Source organism: Anabrus simplex, chromosome 2 (assembly GCF_040414725.1).
Source record: "Anabrus simplex isolate iqAnaSimp1 chromosome 2, ASM4041472v1, whole genome shotgun sequence".
NCBI lineage: Eukaryota > Metazoa > Arthropoda > Insecta > Orthoptera > Tettigoniidae > Anabrus > Anabrus simplex.
Window position 1 is genome coordinate 745,575,452 of NC_090266.1, and position 19,219 is coordinate 745,594,670.

The 19,219-nt window shown below is 40.9% G+C and overlaps 1 protein-coding gene across 1 annotated transcript in view; it reads right to left on the bottom strand.

The window, feature by feature from the left end:
* Positions 1-19,219, bottom strand: part of LOC136863089 (uncharacterized) — a 252,592-nt gene that overhangs the window by 186,541 nt on the left and 46,832 nt on the right. The gene's annotated exons all lie outside the window — the stretch shown is intronic.

Consider the following 19,219-nt stretch of genomic DNA (forward strand, 5'->3'; position numbering starts at 1 on the left):
TCTCATGAGGTTCTTCTCATATATATATCCAACATTTCCTTTTATTTTCTTCCTTACAGATAAACAGTACTCCCACTACCGACTGTCAAAGACTCCACAAGGACGACAGCTACCATGCAGAAAACTTTGAACGAGTGGAATTAAATAAGGATACATGGTACAGCCATTGGACCATGTCATGGTTGGTGGGCGAAGCTAATGGAGAGTTGATCACAGAGAAAAACTAGCAAGACTAATCACAAAGACTACTAAAAAACCCTCTGACTGTTGAAAGTGCGAAGAAAGTTCTCCACTATGTAGAAACAAACGAAGGAGGAATATCCTACGGAGGACTTCAGTTTATTTCTTTCGCTGACCCACTAGTTGTACTTTCTTCACGTAGTAAACTGCTTAGATACCGGAAAGAAGAGGTACCAGCCGAGTACGTTTGAGTCCACACAGAACACTCTAAGAATAACTGACGCTACATGCGAATTCTATGGTAACCTATGTAGTTCTTGAAGCTCATGAAATATGAAATGGCAAGTTAAGAAACTCAAACACGCAGCTCACACTCTCGAGATACAAAATCGATGTTGATAAGAGACGCAGCTGTGCTCTTCACACGACTGAAATCTTGTAAGAGAAGATGATATGCCCCATGCGTTAAACCACTAATTACTATTAGTATTACGTATGATATAATGTGGTGTAGTGGTTAGTGTGATTTGCTGCCACCCGCGGGGGCCCAAATTGGTACGTCTCGCCCCTCCGCCTCCCGAATGCAGAGCTGGAAGACTAGTGCTGTTAAGCGGGAGCCTACTCTACTCGGTGTTGTAAACCTTCTGCACAGCATAGGTCGTTATATGATTCGGTTTAAAAGTTAAAAGTGCTAGCACAGGATAGGTAGGAATGGAAAGCTGCATCAATGACCCAAACAACACCACAAATGCTCGTGTCAGTAGATTTACTTCCACTTTAAAAAATCGTTTTTCAAAGCAAACTTCCGGCATCCTGGTGTCTCTTAAAATGTAGTAATAGCTGGGAAGACATTCGATACAAGACATTATTATTTTTATTATTATTATTATTATTATTATTATTATTATTATTATTATTATTATTATTATTAAAGTCCTTTCAGTCTTGAAACAACAGATGCCACTGACCTCAGGCATAATGGAATCTGGTATCTTAGAAACAGAAAGACACCGACTAACCGACTGTGTCACAAAGGTCAGCCCTCTCGTTTAATGTACGGCTCCTTAGCTGAAATGTCAGCGTAATGGCGTAAAGGCCTCGGGTTCGTTTCCCAGCCTAGGTTAATTCCTCTAACTAGGGGAATGGTATCCGGCCAGCGGTGTAGGGGGCAATGCGTCCGCCTGTCACCCGGCGGCACCGGGTTCGATTCCCGGCCGGGTCAGGGTTTTTAATTGTAATGATTAATATCCCTGGCCTGGGGACTTCCTTTCCTCAACACAACATCCCACACCACCGCCATTCCAATTACACGCAGCTTCATACAATATGTTGCCAGAAGGGGCAAAAGATCCAAATGGGTCGACGCCCCGAACAAATAGCATTTTAAAAAATGGGTGGAATGGGTGTTTCTGTGTTTGTCTCAGTACACTACACTACCAACCACCACAGGAACAAGCAATGAAAATGAAATGACGTATGGCTTTTAGTGCCGGGGGTGTTCGCTTCGCCAGGTGCAGGTCTTTCGATTTGACGTCCTTATGCGACCTGCGCATCATGATGAGGATGAAATGATGATGAAGACGACACATATACCCAGCCCCCGTGCCAGAGAAATTAACCAATGATGGTTAAAATTCCCGACCCTACCGGGAATCGAACCCGGGACCCCTGTGGCCATAGGCCAGCACGCCAACCATTTAGTCATGGAGCCGGACAGAAACAAGCAATAGTGAATACATGGAATCGGCGTCAGGAAAAGTATCCTGCCGTAAAACTCGGCTAAATCCAAACCAAGAGCCGACCCCAGTAAATCGGGAAAGAAGACGAAGAAGCTGAAGAAGAAGCTGACATAGAAAATACTTTTTCCGTGAAAACAATACGCTATTATCGAATCTGGTAATAGGCTACCTGGGCAAAAAATGTATGAGTATGGTCTTCTCCCAAGGATGTCTACATTCACATCATATACATTATGGGGTGGTACTTCCCTTTTGGCTTTACGTCGCACCAACACAGATAGGTGATTTGGCGACGAAGGGATAGAAAACGGCTAGGAGTGGGAAGGAAGCGACCGCGCCATTAATTAAGGTACAGCCCCAGCATTTGCCTGGTGAGAACATGCGAAACCACGGTAAACCATCTTGAGGGCTACCGACAACCCACTATCATCCGAATGCAAGCTCACAGCCGCGCGTCCCTACCCGCTAGGCAACTCGCTCGGTAGTCCCTGGAAAACTATAGTTGGGCCCACGAGAGTTGGAGTCTGACACATGAGCGGTGAAAGCAGTAACTACGAAGTATGCTGCGTTGTCATGGTTACCACCGTTTGCGACATATCACCCTTTCATACAAGCTGAATACTTTAACATATATGTAGGCCTAATGCAATTCAATAAACTTTGAATCGTTCCTAAGCTCGTGCTAATAATTCCAGACCGAGCTCGATAGCTGCAATCACTTAAGTGCGGCCAGTATCCAGTATTCGGGAGATAGTAGGTTCGAATCCCACTGTCGGCACCCTGAAAATGGTTTTCCGTGGTTTCCCATTTTCACACCAGGCAAATGCTGGGGCTGTACCTTAATTAAGGCCACGGCCGCTTCCTTCCCACTCCTAGGCCTTTCCTGTCCCATCGTCGCCATAAGACCTATCTGTGTCGGTGCGACGTAAAGCAACTAGCAAAAAAAGGAAAATTCCAGCATTTAAGACACAACACGTCATTGCCAATAAATATGAGATTTCATAATCACTAAACTGATAATAACCTCAACAAATGTACATGTTAAGCGAAGAATATATTTGTACAACTAGTCACTGATTAACTTACAAAAATAAAACCTAACTACGAAAATAACATTCAGGAAACAAACACGTAAATAATTGCATAACCAGCAACAACTAACACAGTACCACTCCGAATAATATCACAAAAGCGACTGAGATCAAGCCAACCCACATGGCGATAGCTTCCTTATATGTGGCATCTCTGTTATCGTTGCCATAGCAACAAACCTTTTTCGAGCAGCGTTAGTCAACTTTTTCTCGCCGGTGGCGCTAAACGTCAGACTCCAACTCTCGTGGGCCCAACTATAACCCATTCATATCCCTTTTCACTAAATGATTATGTCACAGCGTTACAGATAAGTTACACTTGTAAGTGTACGGAATTGATGGTTACAAGTGTATTATACCTCATAAAATAGGTAACAACAAGTAGTGTATAGGCACCATATCATTAATTTCTAAACCTCTGTTCCATAAGCAACACGGACGTCATGAAGAACGTTATCGCCACATTTAACCCCAGCCCCCCCCCCACTTCACACACACACACACATATACACTTTTACCAACTTCAGTGATTAGTAAAAGTGATTTTCAAATAATGTTAATGGTAGTTTAGTTGATTTCCACTTTCAGTCGGCACGAGATGTCGTGAGAGGTGCTGTTGAAATGAGAATTGTTGATCATCACGAAGTAATTAACGCACAACACTGCCGCAATACTCTCACAAAACAATTTTTGGGCTCAAATGATGTGTGAAGCCTACGTTGTTATTTAAGATGAGAGTTCAGTTATGCCTCGAGGAAACAGGTCAACCCGGTTCGGGCATACACTTCTATCTGGAGAGTCCATGTCCTGTCTAGGGATTTCAGTTCTAGAATGTGGGCTGGAACGGGGTTAGCTCAAACTCGTGAGACCAACGGAGGACCTGTTTATATGAGGGGTAGTGAATCCCAATAAGAAAGCCAAGAAATACTGTCGAGTATTCCGGCACGCTGACCAGGTGAACTCTAATTTCTGCTGACCACCTGACTAGGCAAGCCAGGCTCAAACACGGACAGCATGTGTCAAAGTATTCTGTGCTATTATCGGCCTTAAGATACGTTAATTGTCCCCAGTGATATAGTGTCTTTCTGCTCCGAAAGTGGTGAGTTCAATTTCGGCTGAAATCGGTGCTGTTTAAGAGAGTCGAAATGCGATGGCTTATGGACATTCAGTCCCGCGAGGTGGCCATGATTGTTAAGGCGCCCTTAGTTCGTTCGTGTCCCGTTGGTGGAAAAATTGTCACCTTCAGAATGCTGGCAGGCAGCAACGAGAGGTTCTGGTATACAATTTCTAATCACTGGATTGCGCGCCAAGAGCCGGGGTTCAATTCCAAACCTCGCAGCACTCTTAATATGGAGTGACGGCATATAACGCTGTTGATGGACATGTTAAACCTCGAGCAGATCACTTGGCGTTAATCGACAGTTTTAGACTACGTGCTGACAACGCGTTTCACCCTCTCCCTACCTCATTACCATCACACACACACACCAAGATGAGCAAGTCGCCCATGGACATAAACTAGAAACACCTGCTCCTGGCCTCTCCGTAGGCGTCACATCACATCGTCATGGACATTCAAGAACATCTGCGGGACAAAATTTCGACACAATAAATTGAATAGTCTCTAAACCGCGGTGACTTCATTCAGGATATAGTAAACAAATACAGCGAATGCTCTTACGGCGACGATGGCATAGCAAAGGACTAGGAGTGGGAATGGAGCGGTCGTGGCCTTAATTAAGCCACAGCCCCAGCATTTGCAAGGTGTGAAATTGGAAAACCACGGAAAACCATCTTCAGAGCTGCTGAGAGTCGGGTACGAACCAACTATCTCCCGAATACTGGATACTGGTCGCACTTAAGCGACTGCAGCTATCGAGTTCGGTGAAAGTGGGGTTCGAACCCACTATCTCCCAAATTCAAGGTGACAGCTGTCTGACGTGAACCGCGTAGCTAACTCGCTCTGTATATGTATAATGAAACTTATCGTGGTCCCTTGTTGGCCGATTAGCGAATTATAAACAATATTATTATTATTATTATTATTATTATTATTATTATTATTATTATTATTATTATTATTATTATTATTATCTCCTTTACGGTTCTTTAAGACATGAAGTGCCAGAAATTTTGTGCCGCATTAGTTGTTTTACGTCCCCGTAAATCTACCAATAGCTTACAAGCATATTTGTTTATGTTCACAACCCACCGGGTCTTCCATACTCAAGGACTTATTAATATGTACCGAGTGCACCAGTATTCGATACTACAACCTTTAGCATAGGAGACCGGCATCCACTCAACTACACTACGAACCTGTAAACCTCTTCGAATAAACTGAATAGTCTCTAAACCGCGGTGACTTCATTCAGGATATAGTAAACAAATACAGCGAGTGCCCTTCTACATAATGTTTTCTATGGACGGTATTGTAGAAAAAAACAATGTAAAGTTCCGTGCAGAATAAATATGCAGTTCTATTTTATGTTGTGTTTACTGTAGCTGGCGTCCGACTCGTTGACGGAATGGTCAGCGTACTGGCCTTCGGTTCAGAGGGTCCCGGGTTCGATTCCCGACCGGGGAGGGGAATTTAACCTTAATTGGTTAATCTCAATGGCCCGGGGGCTGGGTGTGTGTGGCGTATTCAGCATTACCAATCATCCTAGGTAGGGTCATCATCTTTACAGACATGCAGGTCGCCTAATAGGCCATCTACGAGAAAAAGACCCGCACCAAGCCTTTCCGGAGGCCACACGCGATTATTTATTACTGTAGCTGGCAAGTCAGTAAGTGAAGTGATCCTAAATAGTTTTACGTCGTCAGCTAACAGTAAGTGCAATTCAGGAGTTGCTCTGACCACACCCAACGGGACAGAAATGACTCCTCACTTAACATCCCCCTTCCTCACTAATGTTCACTAATGTTTTCCATTTCAGACTTTCTCCACAACTCGTTGAGTTCAAGTCGCCGGAGGGCTGCTCCAGTCAGACGAGTCAAGTTTGGGGAAATGAGAGAGTCATTACGCCGTAACGAGGTCGGTTTCCTTGCCTGAAGATGATTGTACGGTCTGAAAGTGGACTGCTGTGGGGTATAGGATAAACAATATTTTCGTTTACTGTCCCTTGTCTTCTTCCATACAAAACTCTTCGTCAGAGTAAAACTATATGCTATGGGTATGTTTAACGTTAGAGGACGGTAAGACAAGTTCCACAATATATTTTATTTATTTTTGCTAGTACTGTAGTTTGTTCGGCATCTTGGCTGAATGATCAGCCTTCTGTTTAGAAAAACTGGGATTAAATCTATTTCTATATTCACTAGGTCAATAATATTGATAAATTCTCTTTCTAAAAATTAGTGGTTTCGGTTCAGAGGGTCCCGGGTTCGATTCCCGGCCGGATAGGGAATTTTAATCGCTTCTGATTAATTCTTCTGGCTCGGGGACTGGGTGTTTGCATCCGTCCCAACACACTTCTCTTCATATTCACACAACACACTGCACTACCAACGACCACAGAAACACGCAATAGTGATTACATCCCTCCATACAGGATTGGCGTCAGGAAGAGCATCCGGCCATAAAACAGGGCCAAATCCACATGTGCGACACAGTTCGCACCCGTGACCCCAGAGCTGTGGGAAAAGCGGTAAAAAAGAAGAAGAAGAAGACAAGATCTAAGTACCATATCCCGTACAGTATTATGAAGAAAGTACCCCCTGCAGCTTAAAGGATATATTGCAAACGTCAGGCAACACCTACATCAACAATGATTTCTTCCATTACAAGCAAGAAGAGGTGATACTATGTTGAGCGACCAACAACCTCCATTGCGTGGCAGTTTCTGAAGCTATTTTTATTAAAAGAGCGTAATTATTGAAGTACTCTTAATTTGCGTTGTTTCATTCTAACTTATATATGCTTATATTACATATTGTCCAATGCGGCAGTCCACAATTGTTGGAAGTAAATAATATCTGTATATATGTTTTTGTGAGTGAATTCAGGCTTCGACCGTAAATAAATAGCAAAAGCATACCGATGGTAAGTCAGAGTTTGATACAGAAAAACTCATATTTGAATCTCCGTTCCGTGTTGACATCCATTCAAACACAGCTGTGAGGTCAGTCCTTTAACATAATCACACGCTGAGACTAAAGGAATAAAACGAACAGAGTGAGATAAATATCCGAATGGAAATATTTAAACTGAGAAGGGTTCTGAACGAGAGGACATTATCACTATTCAAAAACATGTGGTTCAGTCGCAGCACCGGGCGCTAGTATGTCTGTTGAAGACGGGCTCTGAGCAGTACGTAAAGATAGTTTGACATGTCCAGGCAGAGGAAGTGACTAGTACTAGCGAAGTACTGAACTATCAGCTTGCATTCGGGAAATGGTTGGTTCGAACCCCACTGTCGGCAGCCCTGAAGGTGGTTTTCCGTGGTTTCTCATTTTCACACCATGCAAATGCTGGGGCTGGATCTTAATTAAGTCCACGGCGAATTCCATCTCACTTCTAGCCTTTTCTTATCCCATCGTCACAGTAAGACCTAATGTGCGTCGGTGCGACGTAAGGCAGATTGTAAAAAAAGTACTGAAATATACTTCTGATAATAAAGATACTTACATAAAGATACAAAAGTTGAAAGCTAGAAAAGCATATAAAATTGATAAGACTTTCGGGATGTACAAAAGGCAATTTGTTGTGACATTGTGGGCTTCGGCTCAACAGCGGCTAGTTTTGCCAGTCTTGCAGCTCAGCATTCTATCTGGTCCCCACTCTCGGCTGTCCTGAGAATGGTTTTAGGTGGTTTTCCATTGTCTTGAACTAAGGTAAATGCCGTGACAGATCCTTATATAGGCCACTGCTGCCTCCCTTTCACCTTCTCCGCACCTCAAATCATCGCTTCAAATCTTCTTGGCCTCAGAGAGAGCGTAACTCTAGCAAGCCCGCAGTACTGCTTCGAGGTAGGGAATGAAAAAAAAATCAGGAGTAGTACTTACTTGATTACTGTTTGCATGAAGAAGCTATACCAAATGAATGGAAAGTTGCTATAGTAGCCCCAATGTACAAACGAAAGGGTGATAAACATGAAATGACCGCCGGGCTGAGTGGCTCAGACGGTTGAAGCGCTGGCTTTCTGACCCCAACTTGGCAGTTTCGATCCTGGCTCAGTCCGGTGGTATTTGAAGGTGCTCAAATACGTCAGCCTCGTGTCGGTAGATTTACTGGCACGTAAAAGAACTCCTGCGGGACTAAATTCCGGCACCTCGGCGTCTCCGAAGACCGAAAAAGTAGTTAGTGGGACGTAAAACAAATAGCATTATTATTAATAAGTAAAGACCAGTTTCCAAAGAAGCCTCCGTGGCTCAGTCGGCAGCGCGTCGGCCTGTCACCGCTGAAAACCGTGGTTCAAATCCCGGTCACTCCATGTGAGATTAATGCTGGACAAAACGGAGGTAGGACAGGTTTTACTCCGGGCACTTCGGTTTTCCCTGTCATCTTTCATTCCAGCAACACTCTACGTTAACATTTCACTTCATTTATAATTGCCCCAGAGGAGTGCGTCAGGCCTCGGCAGCCGGCACATTTCCTATCCTCGCCGATGGATGGGGGCTTCATTCGTACAGGCTGTGGATTTTCATTTTCACGATTCCAAAATTAGTAACTGGTATGACAGAAAACAGTTCGGGTTCGGAAAAATATATTCCAGCGAAGCTCAATTCGCAGAATTTCAGCAAGATAAAGCAAATATTTTAGATTCAGGAGGCTAAACAGACTATACCACTTTTGACCTATCCAAGGCTTTTGATAGGATAGATCATGGGAGACTACCGAAAAAATGTACGTTTAAAAACACCAAGCGTGTAGCTGCGTGGTTTGGATCCTGAAGATGGTTTTCCATTGTTACACTAGATAAATTCTGGGACTCTACCTTAATTAAGGCCACGGCCACATACTTTCCGCTTCGAGCGCTCCCCTATCCCATCGTCGCCGTAAGACCTGTCTGTGCCGGTTCTTCTTCAAAACATTGTACAACAACTAACTTTTCCAAATTGTCTTGACTTAAGCTCATCTGTTTATCTGTCAGTACATTCTTAAACACAGAAAAAAAAGATCTTTCTACGTCACAAGTCTCCGCCTCCGTAGCGTAATGGTTAGTGTTATTAGCTGCCGTCCTCGGGGTCCCGGGTTCGATTCGCAGTACTGCCTGAAATTTAAGAATGGCAGGAGGGCTGGTTTGTGGTTGAAATGGTGCATGCAGCTCACCTACATTGGGGGTGTGCCTGAAGAGAGCTGCACCACCTAAGGATGAGGGCACGAGTTTACTTTTTTGTACGTCACAAGTGACAGGTGCATACTTAAATGAAGACATTTGGGACAATGTGAGGTCAAACTGTACATCTTTTGTATTTTCACTGCACAAAATATCTGTTATAAGATTGATGAAATCAAAATCAGGATGTGACGGATCACTTTGCTAAGCTTATCTCTAGCTGCCGCAGCTACTTCTCCGTGCGATTGATTGCAGACACGTTTGAATGGCTTCAATAACAGCTAAATATTCGACAAGGGGTAGACCTGTGGCTTCCAACTTTGTTATCGCAGCATGCAATTTCCCAAAATTTTATTTTATATCGGCCTACAATAAGTCTTGCTGCTCATTCTTTTTGCTGAATTCCACTTGCGCATCTACTGGAAAACTGTCTACGACCTAAAACTGGAAAAAAAATTATTCAACTAAGTGATATTACACCTAATCAGTGGCATTAAGTTCACTCATGGTAAACTGGATTATAGGACCTGTACGGTATGTACTAACTTTGGTTGTCAGGTAGGATGTCATGATTACATTCTATTCCTCTCCGTATCTCAATAATAGACATGTAACGTTGAAATACGGTCCCAAATTTTGCAAATAAACAGTAATAAAGGACACTATCATGTAACTTAACATTTATATTCGCCAAAGTCAGAAGAAAAGCCGCATTATGCAATATAAACGTCCAAATATTCGCTATTAAATCCAAAATCTTCAAAATATGCATTGTGCATGCATTTACTCATAAAACGGCCAAAACATGCAAACATGTACGGAAGAAGGACGGTTATTTGGAATCGTTACGTCATAAAACGAATATTTGCAAGGTTTGAGAAGTTTAACCAGCATATCCATGGCTTACTTCTAAAACTTCGTATCTCTCAATGCACTTCCTATCCATTTTCTTCCTTAAGACTGGTCATGCCTCCCAGCCACATATGGATGTACAGTCCATCAGAACAATTTTCGTTGTGTTCATTTTCCTGTGGGAGCGTGGAAGGAAAATGAACCTTACATACATTAAACTATGGGAGTGCTGAAATTCGCCATGAAAATAACATCCCTACAATACGGTGTGGTAAGGTCCATTTTCCTTCACATTGAGATAGTGTTCCTAAGTCGCTGACTAATTTTTACAAATATTATAAAACTGCATTTATCTTGAAAAATATGAAATATCGACATTTAAAAATGGAAAATCTGAAAATTAATATTCATTAAATAAAATACACACTCGTCGGACCTTGTACTCACACTTACTTGTTACCTGCTTACTTACACATACGTTATTTGAAGGGCGCCAGCTGCCACTCAGTGCAGCAATAATAGAATGAGACTCTTGACCCCTGAAAATGGTTTTCCGTGGTTTCCCATTTTCACACCAGGCAAATGCTGGGGCTGTACCTTAATTAAGGCCACGGCCGCTTCCTTCCAACTCCTAAGCCTTTCCTATCCCATCGTCGCCATAAGACCTATCTGTGTCGGTGCGACGTAAAGCCCCTAGCAAAAAAAACAGACTCTTGACTATCTCTAGGGTGTGGGGTAATAAGCTTACTTTTGACAACATACCATATAAGTTCTGGGAAAAGGAGATTGGCGTTCGGTTTCCCCATTAATTTTGAGGTTAAGATATTTTACTGTCAATGAAATAAAACTATGAATTCGTTTGATAGAACAATATATTTTCTTTAAATAATATATCAAAAATAGTGAGTCTTGTTGCGATAAAACAGATGACAATATGAAATTATGACATTGCAACTGAAAGAAACTAGGCATGAATTTGGATTCTTCTTGACCGGTCATTTAACAATTTATACGAAATATTTCCCTCACTGATTCACTTGACTGTACCTTCAACACTTTGAGTGTAATTACGACGTAATCCTTTGATCTGGTGTTTACTGTAGATGTGTCACGCCTAACTTGGTGATGCATCCTTGTGACTTCTTTGTAAGTCAATATGGTATTACCTCATAGTAGGTGGTATCCCTCTCTGACTCCATGGTAAGCCCTTGCATGCGTGTCTTCAACTAAGTGACGGACCAACCTTTGGCCTCACTCTCTCAATGACCAATGATTAATGGCTCACTGAGTCTTCTCCATCTCTCGTTCACACTCGTTGACTGACCGACTGAGGTCTCTTCATCTCGTAGACTTCTTCACTGTTCAGCTTCCGTTTAACTAATGACTGACGCAACAATATGCACCCACCTTTTATAGACATTGGTTGACACAGCTACGCAATCTCCAGAAATAACAATGACATACTCCCACAACGCCTCAAACTGTTGCATGTAATGGTGAAATCCCCTGGGGCGGCCGACTCTCTGAGCGAAATGCTAAAAGCTCACGATGACGTAGCCATGACGTGGCGATGACATGGCAGAATCGCCAGTATAGCACAATATAACAACGTCACATCCAACATCTGATACATCGAAACTCTCACTGTACAGGTATTTAATGTTAATCTACATATGTGTATATATGTATACACTCAATTATAAATAATAATTATAACAAAATAATAGTAATCTCATAGATAAAATAATAATAATACGGACATAATAATAATAATAATAATAATAATAATATACATATTATCTCGTAACAGGATTTGAACCGTTACAATTCGCCTCCCTCATAAATAAATCGAAGAACAAAGAATCGATTGATTTGTGAACAAAATTATATATATAACACTGACACAGATAAACACTTTAAATGTGTATACAACAATAATTTTCTTTTTCAACATCCATACATTTTATAAAATATCACAAATATGAGAATTTTTCTCGCACATTGTCATCGTAGATAACTGTTCAGTGTCCCATTCTCTTTTTCTCTCATACAAATCACAAGAGTACAGCACTCAATTTAACACATACAAATAATTTTAAATGATTACACTACATTCTTCTTTTTTTAACATATCAAAACTTTTTGTGAAATATCACTTATGTGAGAACTTTTCTCGCATATTGTTATCGTAGATAACTGTCCAATGTCCTGTTCTCCGCTTTTGCCACACAACACATGACAATGTAGCACTTATTCTTCCAATACACCAATACGACACTTGGTTCACACGCAAATTCACATATGTTAGTTTTATTTTGCCAGTTTCTCACACAAATTAATCATCTTATTCTTATCTCAACAAATCTCACGTGAAGTACTTCTTTAAATTCTTAATGTTGTAAGTACCGACAATCTTCCCTTCCTGATCTTTTAAGGAATATGCACACTTCCCGATACGGTTCACAATAGTGAAATACCCTTGATACAAAAGAATAACTTCAACATATTTCCCGCCTCTGCAGATGATGAAATGGAACTCTGAGTAGCACTCTGTCACTCAAACTGAATCAATTTGCCCTCATTGACTTACATATATCAATAAATCACATCCTCCTTGGCAACAACAATTAAAGTTTCAATACCATGCCTACAAGATGGTTCAATTATTCCGTAATCCAGCATAATGTTTATTCGTTCTTAGACGTCACTAGCATTTAAAATTGAATGGGGTACTTACCTCCCACAAATGATGAATGGTCATGTACTATAAATTTATTCATATACGTGTTCTTCCTCACTTACCACTAAATACATCTCGATGCTTACCTAACATCGAACACAATTACTCCTCCTGTAATTCACTCAAAATTACCTCACGTCACTGCCTCATACCGACTATCCCTCGGATACTGGTCGTACAGGCACGTAACACACCCAACAAAACATTTCCTCTCACTAGGAACAACTTCACTTACCTCCCATATATTTCAAAGAACACACGTCACGAACACACTTACCTCAGACCATCATAATTAACACGTACTTCTTGGCTAGTTTTTCTCCCAGAACAAACACACACTACCTAAATCAAAGTCTATTCAACTTCCATAATTTGCAACTAAATCAGCTCCTAAAATAACAGAATACACAAGATCTGGTACAACAAGTCGTGGCTGAAACTTACAATTATCTTCAATTATGATTGGTACCGCTATCATCTTCTTTACTCACGATGACTTACCCAACGGCGGTTATAATATCTAATAGTACCTTTGCTTACCTTCTTCGTATCACAATTTCTATCGTCGGAGTTATCACCTCACTACTTACATCACATTCCCAGTATTACAAGTACTTACATCACTTTAACAGATCACTTCATACGTCTAACTTACTGCTACCATTAATTACTTCATTATCTACGACTACGTCACTACTTAAATATCTCACTTAACATTACTTAGGTCACAATCACACTATTCTCTTAAATCTATTTTCACTACATGACTACTTATACTAAATACCAGTTCATCTTCTACCTTCGGACTGTTCACTTATCTTACCCGATTCCCTGTGAAACTGAGATACTCTAACTCGATAAAGACACCTGGATAACATTCATATTCAGACTATCATAGTCTCTTTGATAACTCAAATCCGTACGCCCCCCATCTCCCGATTCTCTCTGATTACTCTGCTGACCTTCTCTCTCATAACTCAAATACATACGCCTCCCATCTTCCGATTCTCTCTGGTTACTCCTCTGACCCCTATCACCATTGACACAACTATTAATCCTCTGCTCATCATGATCACCCCCTCTCCCCTGATACACGGCTAACATTTCCCCCCCTCTCTCTACTATACTACTTTCCCCAGACATCATGCGCTCTCCCTCTCGCGCGCGCCCTTGCACACATTCCTCCCAAAGCCTATCAATGAACACTTTAAACTCTCCTAAATTAGACATATTATTCCAGTATACTCGAAACCATATTCTACTTTCACCGATAAAAACATTCGAGAAGATTTTCAGTACGTATTCCCATTCAATAAAAGTATTTCTCAACTTACTAGCAAATCTTTTCTCAACTACTTTTACAAATTCTATAGAACTGAACTGTTCTCCAGAAAACCTGGTTAAATGACGATCCCTACTGAACAAACCACTCGCTACTATCACTTCTCCTGTCATCTCACCTGTACCTTCTTGCCGTATCACTTCCTTGCAACTCAAAATTTCTTCTTCCGCTCCTCTCTCATCCTTCTCTTCCTCTATTCTCACGTCTTCCTTCAATTCTTCCTCTCTTTCTCTTACCTGCTTTGATAGCGTTTCCTGTTCGCTCCGTAGTTCGGTGACCTCCACAAGTTTGCTTTCAATTTGTTCATTACTACTAATCTGTTCCCTCGTATCTTCCCCAACTGCATTGCAAATCCTGTCAATCCTTCCTCGGCTACCTCATGAATTTCTTCCCGATTACTAGAACTTTTATCACTTAATTCTACGATATTCTCTGTACCAGTTCCTTTACCATGCTTAATTTGAGTATGAAAATCGCTCCGACTCGACTCCATTTCTTCTCTAAGGTCAACACACTCTTTGTTTAACTTATTTTCTAACGTAGATATTTGATTAGTTACCTCTACTATCTTAGTATCTATTTTAGAATGTAGTGATTCCCTTAACCCATCTATTTTCTCATTAATCGCACTGTTACCATTAATCAATTCTTCGATTTTACTACTTATAGCGTTAATCTGTTTGTTACAATTTTCATTATTAGTACTAATTAATTCTTTCATCTCTTCCTTACTATTTTCGTTACTACTAATTATTTGTTGCATTCGTTTATTACTATTTTCGCTACTAATATCAATCTTTTCCTCCATTCTTTTCTGACTATTTTCACTACTAGTATCAATCTTTTCCTCCATTCGTTTCTGAATATTTTCACTACTACTTATTAATTCTTTCATCTCTTTCTTATTATTTTCACTAATAGTATCAATCTTTTCTTCCATCACTGTAAATCTGGCCAGCAGCAAACTTAGAATACCTTGGTTCATTCCCCCCGCGATTTCCTTTTGGGTTTCGGTGTGCTTCTCAATTTCTGCACTTTCCTGAGTTACCTCAGAAGCTTCCATCGTATTCACCTGTTCCCAACTCTGAATTTCACCTTGGATGTCCGCAGAAGCAATGACCTCGTCGTCACATGACTTGTTATTGCCTTCCTTGTCCATCATTGGTTCACTAGTGATAGTACGCGATCTCAAATTAATTTCCCTCTTCAAATCCCTTGACATATCCCCAAAATACAAATATATATCATAAACTTACACTCCTGACATTTACCGGTAATAATTCCGTTGGCTTAAATATGCATCCTCTTCTCAAAATGAACCTATGATATGCTGTCATTCAGAACAAGTACTGAATTTCTTCGTACACACCTTGCGGAGCCAAATTGTGATAGTGTTCCTAAGTCGCTGACTAAGTTTACAAATATTATAAAACTGCATTTATCTTGAAAAATATGAAATATCTACATTTAAAATGGAAAATCGGAAAATTAATATTCATTAAATAAAATACACACTCGTCGGACCTTGTACTCACACTTACTTGTTACCTGCTTACTTACACATACGTTATTTGAAGGGCGCCAGCTGCCACTCAGTGCAGCAATAATAGAATGAGACTCTTGACTATCTCTAGGGTGTGGGGTAATAAGCTTACTTTTGACAACATACCATATAAGTTCTGGGAAAAGGAGATTGGCGTTCGGCTCCCCCATTAATTTTGAGGTTAAGATATTTTACTGTCAATGAAATAAAACTATGAATTCGATTGATAGAACAATATATATTCTTTAAATAATATATCAAAAATAGTGAGTCTTGTTGCGATAAAACAGATGACAATATGAAATTATGACATTGCAACTGAAAGAAACTAGGCATGAATTTGGATTCTTCTTGACCGGACATTTAACAATTTATACGAAATATTTCCCTCACTGATTCACTTGACTGTACCTTCAACACTTTGAGTGTAATTACGACGTAATCCTTTGATCTGGTGTTTACTGTAGATGTGTCACGCCTAACTTGGTGATGCATCCTTGTGACTTCTTTGTAAGTCAATATGGTATTACCTCATAGTAGGTGGTATCCCTCTCTGACTCCATGGTAAGCCCTTGCATCCGTGTCTTCAACTAAGTGACGGACCAACCTTTGGCCTCACTCTCTCAGTGACCAATGATTAATGGCTCACTGAGTCTTCTCCATCTCTCGTTCACACTCGTTGACTGACCGACTGAGGTCTCTTCATCTCGTAGACTTCTTCACTGTTCAGCTTCCGTTTAACTAATGACTGACGCAACAATATGCACCCACCTTTTATAGACATTGGTTGACACAGCTACGCAATCTCCAGAAATAACAATGACATACTCCCACAACGCCTCAAACTGTTGCATGTAATGGTGAAATCCCCTGGGGCGGCCGACTCTCTGAGCGAAATGCTAAAAGCTCACGATGACGTAGCCATGACGTGGCGATGACTTGACAGAATCGCCAGTATAGCACAATATAACAACGTCACATCCAACATCTGATACATCGAAACTCTCACAGTACAGGTATTTAATGTTAATCTACATATACGTATATATGTATACACTCAATTATAAATAATAATTATAACAAAATAATAGTAATCTCATAGATAAAATAATAATACGGACATAATAATAATAATAATAATAATAATAATAATAATAATAATAATAATAATAATAATAATAATAATAATAATATACATATTATCTTGTAACAGGATTTGAACCGTTACAACATATTAGCATAGGAAAATGGACACTACAAAAAAGGTTCTGATGGATTGCATGTAAATATGTGGCTGGGAGGCGTGACCAGTCTTAAGGAATATAATGGGTAGGAAGAACATTGTAACATACGAGGTTTTAGAAGTAAGCCGACGATATCTAAAAACATGCATTTGCATGGAAATCCGGGCTCTAATTATTATTATTATTATTATTATTATTATTATTATTATTATTATTATTATTATTATTATTATTAGTTTAAGAGATTTGTAAACGTTATATCTTCATGGGTGGATCTTGCCTTCATGTCTAGTATTAAAATACTGAATACGTTCTTATTGGCATATCTATCACTCAATCAAGTATTCTATGTTCACTTACCTTCTGGCCCTTATTTTTCCTTCACAATTTGCTTTATGTCGCACCGACAGAGTGAGGTCTTATGGTAACGATGTTATAGGAAAGGGCTAGTAGTAGAAAGGAAGCGACCGTGGCCTTAATTAAGGTGCAGCCTCGGCATTTGCGTGGCGTGTGAATGGGGATCCACGGAAAACGACCTTCAGGACTGCCGACAGTGAGGTTCGAACTCATTACCTTCCGAATCCCTTGAATTAATGAATTACTGGTTAGAGGCAATCGTAAATTAATGAGTGACATACGTGATAATTGTCTATTAAGATTGCAAGAAATTCACGTTGCAGGCTACGTCACTTCAAATAACTACATAGACGCTTTCTGGCATCCACAACATTTAATACTTCATTGCCTTAAAGTTTCATTTTACCGAGCTCGATAGTTGCAGTCGCTTAAGTGCGTCCAGTATCCAGTATTCGGGAGATAGTAGGTTCGAACCCCACTGTTGGCAGTCCTGAAGATGGTTTTCCGTGGTTTCCCATTTTCACACCATGAAAATGCTGGGGCTGTACCTTAATTAAGGCCCTGAAGATGGTTGTCCGTGGTTTCCCATTTTCACACCAGGCAAATGATGGGGCTGTACCTTAATTAAGGCCACGGCCGCTTCCTTCCCACTGCTAGACCTTTCCTGTCCCATCGTCGCCATAAGACATATCTGTGTCGGTGCGACGTAAAGCAACTAGCAAAAAAAAAAAAAAAAATAGTTTGATTGCTCTGGTATTACGAATGGAAAATTTCACTTTCCTTTCCACATTAGTAAGTTCTGCTTGGAAGCCACTATATAATTAATTGGACTTCCCAGAATACGCAAGGTCTACTGTATCTTAGACTTGAAAGCAGAAAATGAGAATTCATCCAGGTTTTTCCTCTGGGTTTTGTAAGTTCCTTACAGGTATACAGTTTTTAAAACACTGTTACTTACAAATGAGTTTAATCATAATTATGTAATATGTAAATTTAAGAGGATACACCCGTTTGATGAAGCGAGTGGAGTGGCCACGCGTATTAACGTTCTGCGGCTATGGAGCCAAGCTCTGCATGCGGGAGACGAATGGGCTCGAACCCCACCGTCTGCAATCCTGAGAATGGTTTCTGTGGCTTCCCAGTTTCACTTGCAGGCAAATGCTGGAACAGTTCCTATTCGTAGATCACAGCCGATTCCTCCCACCTCCTTACCATATTTCATTCACCATCATTCATTTCATCTTCATTACCGCCTCGACTGAGGTTGGCGTCAGGAAGGGCATCTGGCCATAAAACATGCCACATAATTTAATCTCACCTCATCCTCGACCCCGTATCAGGAAACGGGACTAAGTGGTGGACATAAGCGCGTTTGATGGACTGGTGATATAAAGTTACTTCGGCAAACGCGAAATCCTATTCTAATTCATTCCGACCTTGTTCTTCGCTCGAGTTCCTCTTTTTTTCAAGTTTGAGTATGGATACGGCTCGAAAGTGAAAGCATAAATCAAATCAATTTGCAACATGATTAAATTTTTATAAAGGAAATTATTACCCTGTCTCAGTTGTTAAACTACTTATCTTTTTCTTCTTAATCTGCTTACCCTCCAGGGTTGGTTTTTCCCTCAGTCTCAGCAAGGGATCCCACCTCTACCGCCTCAAGGGCAGTGTCCTGGAGCGTCAGACATTGGGTCGGGGAATACAACTGGGGAGGATGACCAGTACCTCGCCCAAGCGGCCTCACCTGCTATGCTGAACAGAGGCCTTGGCGGCGGATGGGAAGATTGGAAGGGATAGACAAGGAAGAGGGAAGGAAGTGGCCGTGGCCTTAAGTTAGGTACCATCCCGGC